The 20412-nt window shown below is 45.0% G+C and overlaps 1 protein-coding gene across 1 annotated transcript in view; it reads left to right on the top strand.

The window, feature by feature from the left end:
* Positions 1-907: 907 nt before the first annotated feature.
* LOC144828370 (uncharacterized) overlaps positions 908-20412 on the top strand; it is a 105551-nt gene continuing 86046 nt past the window's right edge. The window contains exon 1 of the mRNA XM_078686482.1: positions 908-1163. The gene's annotated coding sequence lies outside the window, so the exon portion shown is untranslated. The remainder of the gene's footprint in view (positions 1164-20412) is intronic.

The following is a 20412-nucleotide window of genomic DNA, read 5'->3' as shown; positions in this document are numbered from 1 at the left end:
CACGCAACCCCACTCACCCACGCAACGCCACTCACCCATGCAACGCCACTCACCTACGCAACGCCACTCACACACGCAACGCCACTCACACACGCAACGCCACTCACACATGCAACGCCACTCACACACGCAACGCCACTCACACACGCAACGCCACTCACACACGCAACGCCACTCATCATATTGTGCTGCAAAACTAAATACTTATAAGGTCCCACAAGCGAGACCTATTGGCAATGCCAATGCTTGTTTTCTGTGTATCTCTTCCTTGTGTGACTCTACAACTTGTACATTTGGCATTTTTTCGGTTTTTATCTTTTATTGTTCCTCATGTAATCCAAAGTCCTTATGTAACGCACCTGGTTCTTTTGTAAAGCGCTCTGACACCTTCGGGTAATGTTCGCGCTATAGAAAATCGCATTAAATAAATGAATAAATGTATAAAAAATATTTAAATAAATAAATAAAATGCCATAGCTCTCTCATTTAAAGGCGAGCCCTGTGACATTGCAAATATTTTTTGATTTTCTTTGTTCCCGCCCCATCCACACTTGTGGTGACCCGTGATGTCACCACCCTCCCCCCTCCCGTTGTCCATGTTCACCAGTCTCCCGCCCCCTCCCGTTGTCTGCAATTTTTCTGTTTCCGCCCCCCTTCCCACTCGCAGCGGCCCGTGAGGAGCGACCCCTGTGGCCCCCCACTACTGTTTGTTAAAATGCAGCAGAAAGCATTGGCAAAGCCAAAAGGCGGGGCCTGTTGGCTTTGCCAATGCTTGTTTTTCACCGCTTCTGCGTGGACGTTCCCACTACGACTTTCTTGCCATTGGCCAGCCGTTAGTTACCGTGGCGACGAGGAAGCGCGCTATTCGCCCCAGCGCATTGAACCGGAGGTGACGTGCGGACCCGGAAGTTGATTGTTCAGCGCGCCTGGCAGGAAGAAGGTCCGTTCGCAGCACCGCAATGTGGAGGAGAGGGGCGTCTTAGGCGAAGCCTGGCTCACCGCCCCCCTCGATCATCAGCAGTCACAGCCGCTCAGGCAGATAGCAGAGCGAGCTCACTACCAGCAGCATTGAGGCCTCTGACCCGAGTGGGCGTGGACTCAAAGACTGAAGGGGGGAAGCAGAGGAGCATCACCCCAAAGAGCACGAAGTCGAGTTCGTGAGTGTGAGTATACCCCTCCTGTGGCCCACCCGCATCTACCCGTGAGCAGGGCTTTAAATGGGCTGTGTCCAGTGGGCGAAGTGGGAGGGAAACGGAGATCAGAGGGCGGGAATAACCCGTGGATTGGGTCAGTGGGCGGATTCTGAGGTGTGGCAGAAAGAGGAAAACATCCCGATTTCGATTTCACTAACCGGTTACAGCTTATTACTTTATTTAATTTAAATGTTTAATTTAAATAATGGATATTCATGTTTATTTAAGGTTTAATGTGAGTTATTGACATTAAAATACATTCACACAGTGGGATACGTTTCCAATCACAGAATGCCCAAATATCCTAAAAAGTGGGATCGCAAGCCATTTGCCTCCCGAGCCATGGAGTTTCTGTCATCAGTACTTCAACCTTTTTTCACAAGAGCAGTTCAAACATGATGGCAAAATATCCTAGTTTGCAAATGTTTTCTACATAATTATGTCTCTGCCGTAGTTGCCACATAATATATCATCTGCTGCAAAATCTGACGATTTTAACAAATAAATTGTTTATAGCTCAAACGGATCACAAGTTACTGAAAAATGTGACTAGTGCTGCAGTGAAGTGGAGGGCCCTTTGCAAAGGTTGACTGGTCACCTTTCTCACTGCTGCAGTTGTATGTTCCACTGGTACTAATAAGGGACAAGCATTTGCAAAGCAATAGATCTTGCATTTGTTAAAGTTAGAGCTGTTGACTTTGAAAATTACAATGTTTTTTACTTTTGTTTTTAGGTCTCGCTAGATCCAGCGCATGTGCGGCACTGGCGAGAAAGTTAGTAGCTGTTTTTAGGGCTCGCCTGCTGATGCGCATGCGCATAGCTGGCGGAGCTCTATAGTGGCTTATCCAGAGTTTAACCAAGCACGATTCCACTGGCGATTCCATGAAGTGCATGTGCTTTTTAGGTCATTGCGCAAGCGCAAGCCCTAAAAAGCGCGTGCACAATGCCACCAGCCGCCTGCCTGCCTGACATTACCGCATCACAGGCAGCCCAGCCTCCCTCCCACAAGATTCTCAGCGTGTGCTTCTCCTCCCCTAATTTATTCACTTCACTTCCCGGTGCGACAGCTTGTTTAACATCGCAGCAGCCTCTAAAGAACTTGCATGCACGAGGTCGCAATGCGATGGTTTACACAGCATAAAATAATTACTTATTGTGTTTTCATTATCAATGCTGTGTTTTCAACGGATATTGTTTTCCTAGAAAGCTTGCTGCGTTCTGCGCACTGATTTTGTTCCGTTTCTTGGATTATGTTGTTAAAAACTACATGGTTTCACATTGTTTTCGCGGGAAATACCGATAGGAATCAGAGTAATCGTGCGTCTTTTTGGTGTACACAAACTTTCACCTCTAACTCACCTGCCTATGTACAAGCGTAAAGAACTTGCATGCACGAGGTCGCAATGCGATGGTTTACACAGCATAAAATAATTAAATATTGTGTTTTCATTATCAACACTGTACACCAGTGCCCCCATTGCAAAGTATGCTCACATTTCGTTAACATGTGTTTACAGTGAATTGTGAAACTCATTGGAAGCTATGGCACACATCTCCCGCGCTAATCTGGCATCACATACCAGAGAAGACCTTGCAGTGATCTGTGTGAACTCCATGAGTAGAACATGCTTCATTTAATTACACTGCGGTTTCGGACGAATATGTGCTGCAATGTGAGGCCCGGCACTAGCAGAAACGGCAGGCTGGTCACCCATACCACAGCCCTTCTTGGCTTCTGTCGTATGTATGTGAAACCTTTGTGTGTGTGCGTGTGCATGTTTTCTTCATATCTTTGAGCTTCTGGTGTGTGTTTGCGTGCATGTTACCTTATGTGTTTACGCACCCGCCTGTGTGTATGTTTGTGCGTGTGTCTTTGTATATGTTTGTATGCATTTGCTTGTAGCTGCTGGCAGTAAAAGCTTGCGGGCAGGCAGCAGCAGTGACAGACATGATGAAGAGCAGAGCTCGTTGACAAGCCTGCGGTCCGCCAAGCCCTTTCTGGCTGCTTCAAACACGGTTTTGTAAATGCTATCTTTCGCACCATCTGGCAGCCTGTTCCTGCATACATCTGATAGCTCTTGCTTGTTTATTAAATTTTTTATTACGGAATTTCTTGCCGATCAGTCTGGCGATGCGATGCCCCGACTCATTCTGCTGCCCTCTGGAGGTGTTCAGTTTTTTTAAAACGCGTTGTGAGAGATACTATTCTTTGCAGGTCATCACAATTCTTCAGTCTTGTTTACATCAGCTGCTTCTCACAATTCTGTCAATAAACACCTCTCACCACCATAGAAGGCGAGGGACTCGGCAGCTGCTGTCTCGTCTTGGAGGTGCTCATACACACTTTCGTTTTATGCTATTACGTGCATTAGGGCACAGTTATTATGTCTTGGATCAGGTTTCTTTTCATCTGGTGACATGGTGGCCAAGCTTTTGTTCCACGGCTGTGTTGCAACTCGTTGTGCTCGGTCCACTCTCCCTGCTCTTGGTCCAATTACCTTCTAAACCTTCCTGTCGTGTGTGTGTGTGTGAAACGTTTGTGTGCGTGTGCATGTTTTCTGCATATGTTTGAGCTGCTGGTGTGTGTTTGCGTGCATGTTACCGTATGTTTTTACGCACCCGCCTGTGATTTCAGCATGTATGATTTTGTAAACATTATAGGTTCAGTGAGTTAATTTTAGTAACTTTATTTTATGCAGTGGCCTTGTGCAAGCAAATACTTTTTTCTTAAGTGTCTGCGATGCGGAAAACCGTGTTTTTTTTATTTGGCAGGATGTTTTTTTTGGGCTGAATGCAACCACAGCATCACTCAGCGCAACCACTGCATCACTCAGCGCAACCACATCATCACTTGTTCAAATATGTTCTGTCAATGTTTCAAGCTTTATTACAAATGACACAAATAATGCTATAGGTGTCACATTTGCAAATTCTATAAATATTGCCATTTACAATAACAAAATTAATACTTAAAAAAATATTAGATTTACAAGACCAGACTTCTAATGCGAGCCCTATTGCATTTCCAATGCTTGTTTTAAAGTGCTACCCGCAGGCTTTTGCCGGCCACCAGCTTGCTATTACGCGCACTAGCTTGCGCTGCATACACAGCTATGCCCCTCCTTCTTTCGCACGCGCGCAGCCACCATCTGTCTTTATATCGCGGCACCCGTACTTTACTTTTAACATTAAAAGTAAAGGGCGAGTGTCGCGATTATACCAAAAGTAAAGAAATAGATGTTTTTTCTATTTCTTTACTTTTGCTATAATCGTGGCACCCATGCTTTACTTTTAACATGAAATGTAAAGCGTGTATGCCGCGATTATAGCAAAAGTAAAGAAATAGAAAAAAACATCTATTTCTTTACTTTTGCTATAATCGTGGCACCCATGCTTTACTTTTAACATTAAATATAAAGCGCGTATGCCGCGATTATAGCAAAAGTGAAGAAATAGAAAAAAACATCTATTTCTTTACTTTTGCTTTAATCGAGGCACCCAAGCTTCGTTTTTAATGTTAAAAGTAAAGCGCGGGCCGCGATTATAGCAAAAGTCATAGGCACCCATCAGCTTCAGTTGTACGTCCTAAAAAATTCATTTCCAACATGGAGACAAACATCCCACTTTTTGAAAGCATACATTTGTCAAAGTCTAAAATTTTGGAAAAAGATTACGTCAAAAACTGAGAAAACTGAGGTGAATGTTTTTGAGAAATACATCGAATCCGCATCAATTCTGAAAAGAAAATCCAAGGTAAAGCTTATAAGCTTCGTCAAAGTTTCAATCTGGGCTAAAGAGCGGAGAGATTGACTTGGGGACGAAAGCGAAAGGTAAACATCTGACCTCCTGCAGTTCAAGAATGCTTCCTAACCTCCGAACCTGGAGGCCTAATTAATGAAAGACCTTTCTACAAGAATCCTATTAATGGAGTGTTTAACTTTCTGTAGACTTAACATCTGAAAGCATTTGGTCATATCACAGGGCAGTGGAGACAGCGGTGTTAGGTTTGCAGAATACACCATTTAAATCAGAATTTATTCAGTTTCTCCTAAACAAAGCAGGTCGCCTTTGACAATAGATTATGACCTAATGCAGCTAACACAAGTGTAACGTGTGAAACTGCAGACTGATGTTCAGCTAGGATTTTATGACTGTTACTCTGCACTGTGAAATACTTTTTTCGCATCTCCGAGCACTGACTGTAAAGAACGTGTATATTTTATGACCTGCGGTGCACATACACCTCATCTGAGAAAATACTTTTTGCAGACTCTAGCAAAAGACAGACTTAACAACGCCAAGATCCAGTACACATGCAACACTTCCAAATGCACATGCTGCTTGAGCTTGCCTGAATGCATCAATCCTTAAGACATAAGCCTGTAAACAGTACAGGGGAGCAGACCACGCGCTGCTGATGAGTTCCCTTGTTTACATCTAGTTTTTAATTCTTCCAAAGTAATGAGTGCCTTTGATTTGGGTAGAAGTAACCCGAAATCTGCAAGGCTACGAAAATTCAAAACTGCAGAAGCTAGTGTCATATATTAAAAAAAAAAATTTTTTTGTTGTTGTTATTAACATCCTTACTCCAAATCCACACCGCAAAGTTTCATTTGAAGCAGCTTTGGTTCTTTCATGAAGCAATTATGGGCTTCTTTCACTTGTTAGAAGAGCATGGCTACTCCAGTAGGAATTAGCCTAACGATAAATAACATAGCTTAATGCTAATCCGGTGCCTGCTGAGACCACCAACGGGCAGCGAAGGCTGTCTTAGCCTCTTTCTAGAGGGAAAGAACACCCTCTGATAGTTGGGGTAGGCAAGAAGCATCAAGCAGGGGCATCATCTGTTATGACACCAACTGGTGCTAGCTTGCGAGGCTGTCCTTCCTCTCCACAACCACTAGCTAAAAAGATCAGCTCTTACTTGTGTTGGTGGATTCGAATTAGCAGGGCGCAGCTTTGCTGCTTGTTGAGTGAAGTGATGGTGCCTGCGGTCCATCAATGCGCTCCCTGCAACAAATACTGTTTTATCGGCCTCAGTATTTGCAGTGATAGGGTACACTGCTGCCTTCAGACTAGGTTTGCACGATAGAAATACCATTTAGAGCGAACTTTTAACATCACAACCACATAGTTTCCAGTGACTATGCCCTTCAACAAAGACCTCAGCCGTCACTAGTGCCAGGGGTCCACACTGCACCAAGATCCCATGAAGCAGTACATGTGCCTTCTGCAATCTGCTCCATGAATTCAGGTCAAGAGACGATGCAGACTCCTGAATCCCACCCTCAAAGATGGATGGTGAGTTGATGAGGAAGAAGGGAGGGGTGCAGCTGACCAGAACGCTAATAAATACTCACTGATAGGATCTAATTCATATGCCTAATTTTAAAACGACAAATGACAAGATTCCTGCTATGAACCTGTAAAATAAAATGAGCATATACTGGTGATGGTAATCTTAAGCACCATTTATATGGCCGAGTACTCTTCATATTAACTCTTTTTAATTTGTGGGAGGCATGAGCTCAAAAGTGATACCCTTTTCACAGACTACATAAGGACCGGCCATGAGGAAATCTCAACCATAATCCTTTCCTGTAACAACATTACACTTTAAATAGAGTGCACTTTTAAACAATCATTGGCGCAGCCAATATGTGGCGCTTTTGGGACGTTATAAGTGTTTAGTTATCCAGCACAATATTCTTGGTGCAACAACATCAAGAAGTTGCATGGCTAAACAATTATAAGGTCCCAAAGGCGAGACCTATTAGCTATGCCAATGCTTGTTTTATTTGCAGTGTTGTAAATATATTTGCATAGCGCAATTGCTATTGTTATAAAAACGAGCTGGGATGGTGCAGTGAGCTAAAAAACGGTGATGGATCAAGCCCTGATCTTTGTACTGGGTAAGAGTGGTCTGCTTAATTCAGACACTCTGTTCATCACCACCCCCTTTTCTGAATCATTTTGTCCACCATAAGCGTGGAAGGGTATACTCCGATGTGAGTCCCTTGCTCATTGCACCATCAGGATTCAAGCAAGCCGGGCCGACGACGGCTGAAATGCCAGAAACCGGTCCCCGGAAGCTTGTTTCCTTCCCAGTATAAGAATTGGCTTGGTAGTTTGGTTTGCCCTGTTCCCATCATGCACTGGGACAGGAACAGACTAATTTGCATGTAGCCAGGTTCTGAGCTGGGATGGTGCAGTGAGCTAAAAAACGGTGATGGATCAAGCCCTGATCTTTGGACTGGGTAAGAGTGGTCTGCTTAATTCAGACACTCTGTTCATCACCACCCCCTTTTCTGAATCATTGTTATAAAAAGGCAAAAGTAAGAAAAATTGTTATTTTAAACGCCAACAGCTCTAACTTTAAGAAATGCGAGAAGTATTGAATTGCAAATGCTTGTATAAAGGTATGGATAGGAAGAAGAGAAACAGGAGCGAGCTTAAGGTGTAAGGCGAAAACCAGAAGGGGAGAGGGTTACAAGAGAATGAGAGAAAGGCGGCTAGGGAAGAGAACAACTTGTAAAGAAGATAGTGATGAGTAGAGACAAGGGAAAAGAGAGGATAGGAGGTCAAAACAATAAAGAATTGAGAAGGAGACAGGGGTGAGAGAGAGGGAAAGATAAAATGGTATGAACGAAAAGAGGAAAATAATCAGGTGGAGGAATCAGTGGAATTTAGTACTCTTGCAAGATCCTTCCAGTAGAGGTTGATGATGGTAAAGGTGTCCTGACTTGATAGAGAGCGATGCATTATGAGCAAAAAATAAATAGTTTTTACATCTGTACTGCAGTGTTCTGATATAGTGTGATTAGATATTTTACTATGCTAATTCCATTCTTTTCATAATGGGAACAAGGGGCTTGTGCCTGGCGCTACTCACAGCAGCCTTCACCACAGTGTGAACAAATATTCAAATATTAACAAGCATTTGCAATGCAGTAGGTCTTGCATTTGAGAGAGTTTGAGCAATTTTTATTGTGAATAACATTGCCTTTTATTTATGTTTTGGTTTTTCAAACATAAATAAAAGCCATTGTCATTTACAATGCCAATAGGTCAAACTCGCGCAAATGCGAGACCTATTGCATTGCAAATGCTTGTTACCGAAAAGCCCTTTCTACAGCGCATACTGGCTCTTTTAACGGTACTCACAAAAACAAACAAGTACAGGTAAAGCACAAGATGTCTTGGTGTTACCAAAAGCACAATGCTCCAGCACTGGAATTATAATAAACATAGTGGCATAACTTAAATCCCAATGGCAGGAGTCAGGAGGCCTCACAAGGAACATATTAACCTGTAATAATGTGCTAGAATCTGCTGGAGCAATATGGTGAAAGACGAGTGTGCACACTGATGAGAGGCATGTGAGTCTAGGACAGTGTCTCCTATGAATGAGCAGTGCGGACCCTGAGTAACAGTCTCTTAATCATGCAGTTTTGCTATATGCACTAGTCCTGTTATCATCAGCGCTATACTTATTGTTGTCAAAGGCACTAGTCTCGTTGTCCTCTGCACTAATCTCGTCATCGGCACTTGTCTCATTGTTATCATCGGCGCTATTTTCGTTGTTGTCAGTGTTGTCATAAGCACTAGTCTCATTGTTGTCACCAGCGCTATTCTGACTGTTCTCGTTAGCACTAGTCCCACTGTTCAGAGCCATAGTCATTGTTATCATCAGTGCTATTCTCATTGTTGCCATGAGCACTAATCCCATTGTTACCATCCAAGCTATTTTCATTGTTATCATCACCACTAGTCCCGTTGTTATCATCAGGGCTATTCCCTTTGTTGTCATGGGCACTAGTCCCATTGTTATCAGTGCTATTCTCATTGCTGTCATGAGCAATAGTCCCATTGTTATCATCAGTTCTATTCTCATTGTTGACATCAGCACTTGTGCCATTGGTATAATCATTGCTATTCTCATAGTTGTCATGGGCACTAGTCACATTGGTATCATCAGTGCTATTCTCATTGTTGGAATCGGCACTAGTCCCATTGTTTTCATCAGTGCTATTCTCATTGCTCACATTGGCACTATTCCCATTGGGAGGTGTGAAAGTGGCACCGAACAAAACACAGCTACTTTCATTTAGTTGCTTCCCTGAGAAATGGATCCCAAAAAAAAAGAACGAGCCCGCGAGTGGTGCGCGCACCAATGCGAGCAATGTGGTTTCAATTATCGCGCCCTGTCTGGGCACGATAATTGAAACCACACAACGGCCGGTGCGCGTAATAGACACCAATAGGCCATGGGCGGAGCAATGCGCCCGCCTTTGGCCTATTGCGTGCTCTCTTGGTAAAAAAACACGCACGCAAAGCCCAATAGCGTGCCACAAAAAGAAAAGCACACGCTTGTGCGTGTGCCATTCCTGGGTCAGCTTCTGAAACTCCATTTTTACCTACTAAATGTCTTGCGCGAACAGTACTGCGCACTGCAACGCTAGGCGCGAGACCTACAAATGTGATAGTTATTGCATAGTTTCAGTAAAATCGTTTATGCCTGCAATAAATAGGCCAAATTGCTTTTCAACCATTGTTTGTCAGTTGGTTTGTGTACTTTTCATAGTTTTACATCAAAGCCTTGAATTCTACTCGCTTGACACAAAGATTTCTAGCTTGACACAAGGATTTCTAGCTATCTCTACATTCTGCGGGGATTATCACATTTCTCTACATGCCCATGAGGTTTGAAGACATTTCAACATGTGGATTTTTGTAAATAATATTGTATGTTTCAGGATTTGTCGATATTCGTAGTGAAGCATTGAGTGGCTTTTAGACTTTGTTACATAAACCGGTTGGTTATGGTGCCAACCCGAGACTGTTTTTTTTTTCCTTTTTACCAGAGTTGGACGTTTCTATATTTTTTTCACACTCAAGATGTTTTTTTAGATGCGTTTTAAAAAAATCTGTATGTACGTGAAGGAGGCTCAGTACTTGCACTTCTTGTAAATATGACTTCTTTCAATCACACCATATTGTTTTGGTGCTTTGGTTTGTATTTCCGTCACTCTTGACTCAATAAGTTTAGCTTGCAGTATCAGCTTCTTGGGTCTGAGAATATGCTGACATTAGGGAGTTATTTAGCACACATACCTAAAATGTCCCTATAACTTGAAATACTGCTAACAACCCACTTGCATGTCAGTATTTGAAAGTAGTTGTAACGTGTGTGGAATTATGCACTGGTGTTTAAAATACTCGCTTTCTTAGCAGTAAACAGGGCGGCATTTGTCAATGGAGTCATGTTATTTCTAGTAATTGCGGTGATGGTCCGCATTGTTGGCCTGAATGGCTTTACGAGCCATCCCGATCACTGGTATAAGCAAGGGATACCTTCTACTGCTGTGTGCAGAATAGAAAAGGACCCCACATATGCACTTTCTGGTGACCTGGGGTCTTCTTCGGTCAGGATATATTTTCTGGACCACCGATTTCGGTGTTGATGTTGCCACATGAGCAGACCAATTGTGTTCCTATCTGAATATATCTATGGCTCTCCACCAGGATGTGATTATTGTGCACACTTAGCGGACTTTGCATTTTTTCCCAAACGTGAGGATGCGTGCAACTCACAGAGGAAGCTCATACTTTACTTTTAAATGCTTTGGTCGTAGACTCAAAAAATAAACAATTTTTGCTATGTTGCACTTCTGTTTGCTAAAGATGCAACATATTTACCTCAATCGCTTCATAGTGTGGCGAGTGACAATTACAAAATAAAGTAAAACAAGAGAGAGGAGTAGAGGGCGAGGGGCGGATGAAAACACAAGATGAAAGCGCTTATGTTTTGAGCCGATCCTTGTGAGTTTGCAAGCAATTAACGAGGATCAGCTGAAAACATAAGCGATATTTAACAAACCACACTCACCCTCCTACCCCCCCCTTGTGATGTAGAGTTGGGGATGGAGTAAGGGAGGGTGGGGTCCCAATACGGAAGAACCAGCTAAACACCACTTAGTAGACATGCCAAGCTAAGAAAGTAAATCACGGCAGAGAAAAAGTTGAAAAAAAAATGAAAAAGTTAAGAAATAGAAAAATGGCAGGACAGCTGCTTTGAGCACGAGGCTTTCCGTGCCAATTAAAACAAGGAGTGCCTAAACATGCAGTTTGTGCTTATAGTCCTTGCTTATGAACAGCAAGGCTGGCAATAAAAGAGGCGTATTTACTACCAGCCTTGCTTCTCATAAGCAACGACTTTAAGTACAAAGTAGAAATACAATTACTCGCTTTGAAATGCGACAAAATAATTATTATATTATTTCCAGATTAGGTTGTACTCTGTGTGGAGCTAATGAAGGGAAATTTATCGAAGATCTAATATAAATGAGATGTGGTAGGTGCAGTATAGCATGCTGCGCCTAGATGTCCCTAGCAAGCAAGGCACCAGCACTGCTTGTCTAGGTGCAGTCGCAAAAGCTGTGCCTAGAGGTCCCTAGTGAGCATCATAAACTTTGAAGATATGGTGAATCTACCCTACCCATAATGCATTGTATGCAAGACAATACCACAAGTACATTCAAATAGCTATCTCCATGTATACAATTAGTAGTTTTGAAATGTAACAAAATAATTATTATATTAATTCCTGATTAGGTCGTACTATGTGGAGCTAATGAAGGGAAATTTATAGAAGGTCTAATATAAAGGTGTGCTAGCGAGTAAAGTAATCACTGCCAATCTAGTTTAGAACTAAGCGAGTGTCCTGTCTGAAGGCCTTTAAGAGAGCAGTGCTTTGAGGTTGTAATTAAAACCTAGGGCATAACAACACATGTAAAAGGTTGTGTCCTCATGGGAGGTTACAAGAAGAGACAAGGTGGTACTAAGGAAGGAGTACCAAGCCTTATTACCAATGAAAAGCCACTTAGGTATGCCCCATTGTTTTGTGTAACGACAGATTGAAAATGAGAAAGGCAAAGACAGAAAGCATTAACCTGCAGGGAGTGTTTGGGAGGTGATGAGAGTCCTGAGGTAGATTTCTGATTATACACCCCTGATATTTCGCCCCTGCTGCCGGCGGCGGGCTTCTGAACAAAGCTTTGGGCACAAGCACTTACTCTTTAACAAATTAAGCACTGGGCGCTTCCATTGACTGTCACATTGTCTGACCAGATAGAGTATGTTTAGGGAAAACTCTGATTGGAGCTAGCAATGTCAGGGTACTGAGTGGTACATTTAGAGGTGGGCAGAAAGGGCCAACCCCTGTTGGACACCCACCTCACTAAGAAACAGAGAGGAATATATGGTTCACTGAGCAGTCTTGGGGGCTCCACTGTCAAAAATGCATTTGAAGCACCCTCTTCGAGTCGGACTGCTATCTCGCTGATGTCATCAGATGGGCTTCCAAGTTCCGACACTGTTTTAGTTCTGGGATTAGCCAAATTCTTTTGGTTTTACTAAAATTTAATTTGTAATACATTTCTTTATGTGGCATTCAGCCTGCCACTTCATTCTTTGTATTATTGTTTTGTTGTACAGATTTTCATTCTGCCCACCGCAGCATACAACATGGGGCATGGCTGGGGCAGTTGGTCAGCCCACTTCATCCATTGGTATGTTAGTGTGGCATTCCAAATTTTTCTTCCGCCCACTCCAGCTAACACCATTGGCGAGAGGGTCAGCCGGCTTCTATTTATTTATTTATTTATGTATTTGTTGTATTTAAAGAGTTTTATATACCGCTGGCTAGACCCGGAGGTATCAGAGCGCTTTACTTTAGGTTCCACAATGTAACAGAATATGATAACAATTACACATTATGTCAAAAAATAAGCAATACATTGAAAGAGGAGAGATGGAGAGACCTAAGTAGTGGAGGGGAGGAAGGGAAAATGTGAAGAGGGAGGATGAGGGCACAGACGACAGGAGAGATAAAAGGAAGTCTGGCTAACGACTGTCTGGGTAGGTGACATCCAAGGAGGGAATCCACGGCTCGTCTCCCCTATAGCTAAACAAGGTAGCTCCATCGGGCATCAGTCAAAAAAAGCTAGGTCTCAGTTGACGAGGAAAAGTTCACAGAAAAACAGGGGGGGACAAGGACAGGTGAGGGCAAAGGTCAGTAGCTGGAAAGAGGAGTAGAGCAGAGAGGGGGAGGGGGAGCAGGGAGATAAGGTCAGGAGAGATGCAGGAGGGTTTGCCCAAAGACCGGCTGGGTAGGTGATGGTCAGCATTGGCTACCTTCACTGTGAGCGATGAGCAATCTCTTTATCAAGGAGCACATCCGCAAACAAAATAGTACTTTTTAGTGCCAGTGACTACTATGGCAATGTGTGCTTTTTGAGATTAAAAAGTTGTTTTGCGTTTAGCGATTTTTTGTTGTTGTTGTAGATTGGCAAGTGGGTGTCAGCTAATCCCACAATAAAATTTTACAAACCCTGCGCCAAAATAATGCAAGCATTGACAAAGATAAAAGGCTGGCAGCCAACGCTAACCTGAGGGGTTTACCAATGGAAATCACCATAAACCACCAATGTACTGGATGAAAACTCTCAGTACGGTGGACAAGTGGCCAGACATGTGACCATGATATGGTAGGCTGGCCAGCACTGTATATTTTCCTTGAAGGTATTCCTGTCATGTTGGCTTAAGAACGTTTGTAAACTGTAAATAGTGCAAGTCAGCTCCCTTTGCCGGAGGCTGTGAACTGCAGAAGTCCATTAAGGGGTGTGACAACACCCCAGGACACCAGTACCAGCCTCGGCAAGCTTTTCTTTTCGGGGGAGGGGGCTTTGGGGTCGGGTGGAGGCAAAAATGCCTTTTAGGTACTTCACTCATGAGGCCTCGCCCCCCTCCTCACACGGTGAGATTTTGTTCAAGATGACAGGTCTGTGATTTAGTTAACCCTGCCGCATAATTTGACTCTCTCCTGCCACATAATACCAGTGGCCCTATCTATATCCAATCACCTAATAGCAGTTTCAGGTTCCATGCCTTTCTATCACTAAAAGACCCTTCCCCACGAGCTGCGGCCCAGCTCGCGCTCCCAGCTTTGAACTACCCCCAGGCCAATTGCCAGCACCCCCACGCCCTTCGGCTTCACAACCAATAATACCCCAACCACCCTGCTCTAATCCCCCCTCAACTTTAACATATAAAGTGAAAATTTAAACATCCAAAATACACAACACCACTCTTCGGGGTCTAGCAGCGCTCTACCAAGAACTCTAAAATAAATAAAAATAAAATCTATGTTTCCTCCCGTGTGGATAACTGTGCATCTTGCAATATTAATCAGCCAAACCATTGACGTTCTTATATACCGAATATCAGCCTAAAAGGTTATTTATGCTCCACAAATAAATCTATATTTAAATGCATTAAACCTGGTACCTCGAAGAAAAATAAATAAATTGGTACTTTGACTGCAAAGTTACATACGCGCGCACACCCTGCCATCCTTCCCTCCCTGTCTCTTGCTATTAGACAGCATCATTCATTAAGCAGAACAGTGACGTCGTAAAGATTTCTAAACTAGTAAATAGGCCGAATTTTAATATTTTGAGCTTCACGTCACAGAATATCACTTAAGACATTTAAATTTGCAAATGTGTATGTCTGACGTACGTGCAAAAACAAAGCAAACCATTTCTGATGTATATGCAAAGATTTTTGGAATAAACACTTGTTCAGACTGGGATCTGTGATAGCACCAGGTGTAGCATTGTTTGGTAACCTCTTTTTTTTATTTTATATAGCGCGGATATAGCCCATGAACATCGGAGCGCTTCACAATAGGAACAAGACCGACTAATCACTTGGTTCCTTGGGCCCGAGCAGAAGCAAGGAAAATGGGCCCCTGATTGCTGATTTAGAAGATAGATATAGCAATACCCAGGGTCCAGCAGACTTCCAGGGCTTTTGGTCCCTGGGGCCACTACACTCTCTGCATCATTGATAGCTACGCTCCTAGTGATAGCTTTTGTAAATGCGCCTGCTTTAAGCACAAATCTATCCGTAACGTCTGAATATATCTTAGAACAAGAATGGTTTGTTTCACAGCTGCTTTGAGTATGCTGATCGGCTGCTTTCCTGAAACTGAAAGTCAGAGAGGAGACGCCATGCGCGTGCACATTGCCTGTCCGTGCACGCACATGGTTTGTCTCCCTTAGCTAGCAAAACCGACAACAATAGTCTCACTGAAGCAAAGCAGCGCATGCGCTGCGTTCGCTAGACGAGACCTAAAAAGTAAAAGACCAATGAAAGCGTTAGGGGAGAGCTTTGGCAACGCAAGTAAGAATCGGAAAAAAGAAAGACGCGGCAGCCATTACTATCGCTGAGGCTGCAAGTACAGCGCATACAAACATCATAGTAACAAGCAAGAAGCATTGGTGAGTGTAATAAGCCAGCCACCTTCAGGGGTATGGTAACAGTCCACTCTGGGGAGGCCCAGCTCCCAGGGCTGAGCAGACACTAAACAGGAAGTACGGCCGAAGTAAAGAAATAGAAAATAAATGTCAGGACAGCTGCTTTCAGCATGAGGCTTTCCGCGCCGGTTAAAACAAGCACTGAAACATAAGTGCAGCCGCGAAAGTTACAGTACTCGTGCATGCAGAGCGTTTGCCTTGCTGGAGCGAGCAGCGGCAGGCGCGATAATTACAAACAGATGGCACCGCTGCTCGCTCCCGCAAGGCAAACGCTCTGCATGCACGAGTACTCATTGGAAAGAGTGCAAAACATGCACAAGTTTCCAACAAAGTACAGAGCGATGCCAAGAGGCCCCTCCTAAGCAGCGTGCTGCATAGACGAGGCCTAAAGATCTTTGCATAGACTGTGAGCATGTGTAAAAATGTCAAAATAAGTATCAGAAAATTTACAGCACCACTAATACCAGTGTAGGGTGTCAGAGCACTTTACAGCACACATATTACACAGAGACAATCAATCATACGTGTGTAAATCACTGTATTGGAAATGTTACATAAGACAAATGACTACAAGATGTAGGAGTCACATGACAACCATACTAGTAGGCAGAATAGTTTAATAGTGATTGGTCAGGTGAAACACAAACTCAGAATTTAAAACGTAATACCATGGTTGTGGGTCCTCTTTAATAATCAGAATTTATTTCTACCCAAATTTACCCTTTTTTGCAACATTAGGATATCAAAGACGGGGGAAAAAAACATAACACTCCAATTTATACCTTGCAGTTTGCATGCAGCTGTTACACTTAATAGCTCACTGTTCTATGTTAGGATTTTAACATATTAACTGCAACTAACAATAGGGTCTCTCTGACAAAAGCAGTAACCCACTGACCTTTTTACATTATGTGCACTTTGTGATCTGCATGGTACGAGTTCTTAGCAGCATGCACATTAACCCTCTGTGCTTCCTTTCCATGAGTCAAAACGTCCACTAGACAAAATCACCATCTCTCTCTGCTAAGAACATTAGTCAATGGAGTTATTATGACATTTTTATTGTTGCCAAAAATTGTTGGAGGCCTGAAAGGAGGCAGCAAGTGCTTTTAAAACCAACTGTATTATTCTTGAAAACACCAAGCCCCCACCTCAAGTCAGTGCCAGCCTCGGTCCGTGCAGGTAACATCGGGGGGCTGGGTAAGGGGGGATTTCGAGGGACGATGGCGAGGGAAAATTAATTATTTATTTAATTTTCCCTCTGCAATGTCCCTCGAAATCCCCCCTTACCCAGTCCCTCTGCCCCACCCCTGTTACCTGCACGGTCCGCGCCTTGTCAGCATCTAGTGCGGTCGCACTGCCCTAAAGCCAGCCACCCTGCTCAAGGGTCCCGTGACCTCAGTGACAGTTACTGTCACTCTATGGTGTGCTGTATCATAGGCCTGCCTGCAAAACTTGAGGTGAACTTCAGAATGAATTGCGGCGGGCAGGCCTTCAAGGTTAACCCACACTTGCCACTGCTTGGGTCCACCTGCTGGTGCTAAGCCACCAGGGCTTTTAAGATCTTGCAGGGCCTTCTAAGGTCCAGCATGGGCATGTGATCCCTCAGGGGGAGTGGTCTGGTGGACTGATAATGAAGTGTGAACCTAGTTCCCCAGTTCCAAATTCAGCAGCTCTGACCACAATGCCACATCCTCTCCCCCACTGAACACCATACTGCCCCACTGAGAGTAACTTGCACTGCACTGACCCGCTATAAACACCTGGATGCTTATAGCTGGAGCTAGACCCGTGACCGCCGTCAGGAATCAGCTTTTCCCCCGCATCTCCGCCTGACTGACCCACAGCTTTAGTCTCACACAGGCAGGGTTCCAGACTCCTACTTGCTGGGTGCCGCGCTCCGCTTTTCTTGCTTCTGTACTTCTTTTTCATATAATTTACTGTGCCTTGCTTTGACTCCTGCCCACTGCTTGTTTTCAGGGGGATGTCCCCCCGCTTCCCCTTCAGCCAAAATGCTGCCTTAGTGTTCGCCTACCAGCCCCGCTCCCGCCTCCCAGCCGCTCGCCCCTCTCCTACTTAAACGGCGACCGCTGCGGGGAGCACGAGCTAGACCCCTAAGGCAAGCCCGTCTACGCCAGTCCGCTCCTGGTCGGACCGAGTGCCAGATCCCCTGGCCCACACGAGCACCACGACGCGAGATGACGCCACCTTCCTCTATGCCGGCCGAGCTACCACCTGCTTCCAGGCCACCCCGAAGCACACCCACGGACCATTCACCTGCCGAAACTGCAGATTCTCCAGCCAAGTTAAAGTTCAAGAATTTGTATAGCGCACTACTCACCCAGAGGGTCTCAAGGCGCTTGAGGAAGGGTGGGTGCATTACTTATCGAAAAGCCAGGTTTTTAGCTGCTTTCTGAAGGAGAGGTGGTTCTGAGTAAGGCGAAGGTGAGTGGGGAGAGAATTCCAGGTTTTGGCTGCTAAGTAGGAGAAGGATCTTCCTCCCATGGTGGATCTGTGGATGCGCGGAATTGCGGCGAGGGCTTGATTGGATGATCGTAGTTGGCGGGTGGGTGTGTAGAAGGACAGTCGTGTGTTGAGGCATTTGGGTCCTAGGTCGTGGAGGGCCTTGTGTGCGTGGGTGAGGAGACGGAACGTTATTCTCTTGTTGACGGGAAGCCAGTGGAGGTCTTTCAGGTGACCGGAAATGTGAGCTTGACGGGGGATGTCCAGTATGAGTCTGGCTGAGGCGTTTTGGATGCGCTGGTGTTTTTTCTGTAGTTTGGCTGTGGTTCCGGCGTAAAGGGTGTTTCCATAGTCCAGTCTGCTAGTGACCAGTGCATGGGTGACCGTCTTTCTTGTTTCGGTGGGGATCCAACGGAAGATTTTTTTGAGCATGCGTAGGATGTTGAAGCATTAAGATGAAACGGCGTTGACTTGTCTGGTCATCGAGAGGGAGGAGTCAAGGATGAAGCCCAGGTTACGTGCGTGATCTGTAGGTATGGGTGCTGTACCCAGGGCCGGTGGCCACCAAGAGTCGTCCCAGGGAGAGGGGGATGATCCTAAGATGAGGACTTCTGTTTTGTCCGAGTTTAGTTTTAAACGGCTGTTCTTCATCCATTCGGCTACTTCTTTCATCCCTTCGTGTAGGTTGTTTTTGGCGGTGTTTGGGTCTTTGGTGAGGGAGAGGATCAGCTGGGTGTCGTCTGCGTAGGAGATGATGTTGAGGTTGTGTTGTCGTGCGATGGATGCGAGGGGACTCATGTAAACGTTGAAGAGGGTGGGACTGAGTGATGATCCTTGTGGTACGCCGCAGATGACTTCGGTGGCCTCTGATTTGAATGGGGGGGAGGCGGACTCTCTGTGTTCTTCCGGCGAGGAACAAGATGATCCAGTCCAAAGCTTTTCCTTGTATTCCGACTTTGCTGAGGCGTTGTGTGAGGGTGCTATGACAGACTGTGTCGAAGGCGGCTGAGAGGTCAAGTAGGATTAGGGCGACTGTTTCTCCGTTGTCCAGTAGTGTTCGGATGTCGTCTGTAGCAGCGATGAGGGCGGTTTCGGTGCTGTGTTTGGCTCGGAAGCCGGACTGTGAGTGGTCGAGGGAGTTGTTGGATTCAAGGAAGGCGGCGAGCTGACTATTGACGGCTTTCTCAATGACTTTAGTGGGGAAAGGGAGGAGTGAGATGGGGCGGTAGTTCTTAAGTTCAGAGGGGTCTGCTGTGGGTTTTTTCAGAAGGGCGCTGACTTCGGCATGTTTCCAGCTTTCCGGGAAGGTAGCGGAGTTGAAGGAACAGTTGATGACTTCGCGGAGATGGGGTGCGATGATGGATTCCGCTTTGTTGAAGATGTGGTGGGGACATGGGTCGGTTGGTGAACCTGTGTGGATGGAGTTCATCAGGCGGATGGTGTCTTCAGTAGTGATTGGGCTCCAGGCGCAAAGGTTGTGAGAGTGCTGTTTTGGTACGGGGGTGGGTGGAGTGGTCTGTTCTTCGGACTGGTTTTCAAAGCTGTTATGTATGTCGGCGATTTTGTTGTGGAAGAAAGATGATAAAGAGTCGCAGAGGTCTTGGGAGGGAGTGATGTCGTTGGTGCCTGCGGTGGGGTTGGTAAATTCTTTGACGATGTTGAATAGTTCCTTGCTGTTGTGGGCGTTGTTGTCGAGTCGATCCTTGAATGCTGATTTCTTGGTGGATCGGATCAATTGATGGTGTTTGCGGGTGGCGTCTTTGAAAGTGGTCAGGTTGTCAGTGGTTGGATTTTTTCTCCAGGTTTTCTCGAGGGTACGACATAACTTCTTGGATTTCTTAAGGTCATCGTTGAACATGGGGGCCTTTTTTTGCCTTGTTTGGTCTGGTGGTTTTTCAAGGGTGCTAATTCGTCAGCGCTGTGGGTGATCCATTGTGTGAGTTTGGTGGCGGCTTGGTTTGGGTCCGATGATATGGCAGGAGGGTTTTGGTTAAGCGATGTGAAGAGTTGGTCGGTGGTAATTTTGTTCCAGTTTTTTCGTGGAATAGGTTGTGTGGGGTTGTTGTGGGTCGTGGTCTTTTTGTAGCTGAAGTGGACGCAGCTGTGGTCCGTCCAATGGAGAGTTGTGGTGTGATCGAAGGAGATGTGTTTGCTGGAGGTGAAGATAGGGTCGAGCGTGTGTCCGGCTAGGTGGGTGGGGGTGTCAACAAGTTGTTTGAGTCCGAGGTTGGTCAGGTTGTCTAAGAGGGTGTTGGTGTTGCTGTCGTTTTTCTTTTCCATGTGGAAGTTGAGGTCTCCCAGTAGAATGTAGTTATCGGATGTGAGGGCATGTGGGCTGATGAAGTCAGTGATGTCTTCGTTGAATTGTATGCGGG

The sequence above is a fragment of the Lissotriton helveticus genome, chromosome 4_1 (assembly GCF_964261635.1).
Source record: "Lissotriton helveticus chromosome 4_1, aLisHel1.1, whole genome shotgun sequence".
Classification (NCBI taxonomy): domain Eukaryota; kingdom Metazoa; phylum Chordata; class Amphibia; order Caudata; family Salamandridae; genus Lissotriton; species Lissotriton helveticus.
Note: the sequence above shows the minus strand (reverse complement) of the source record. Positions and strands in the feature narration are given on the sequence as shown.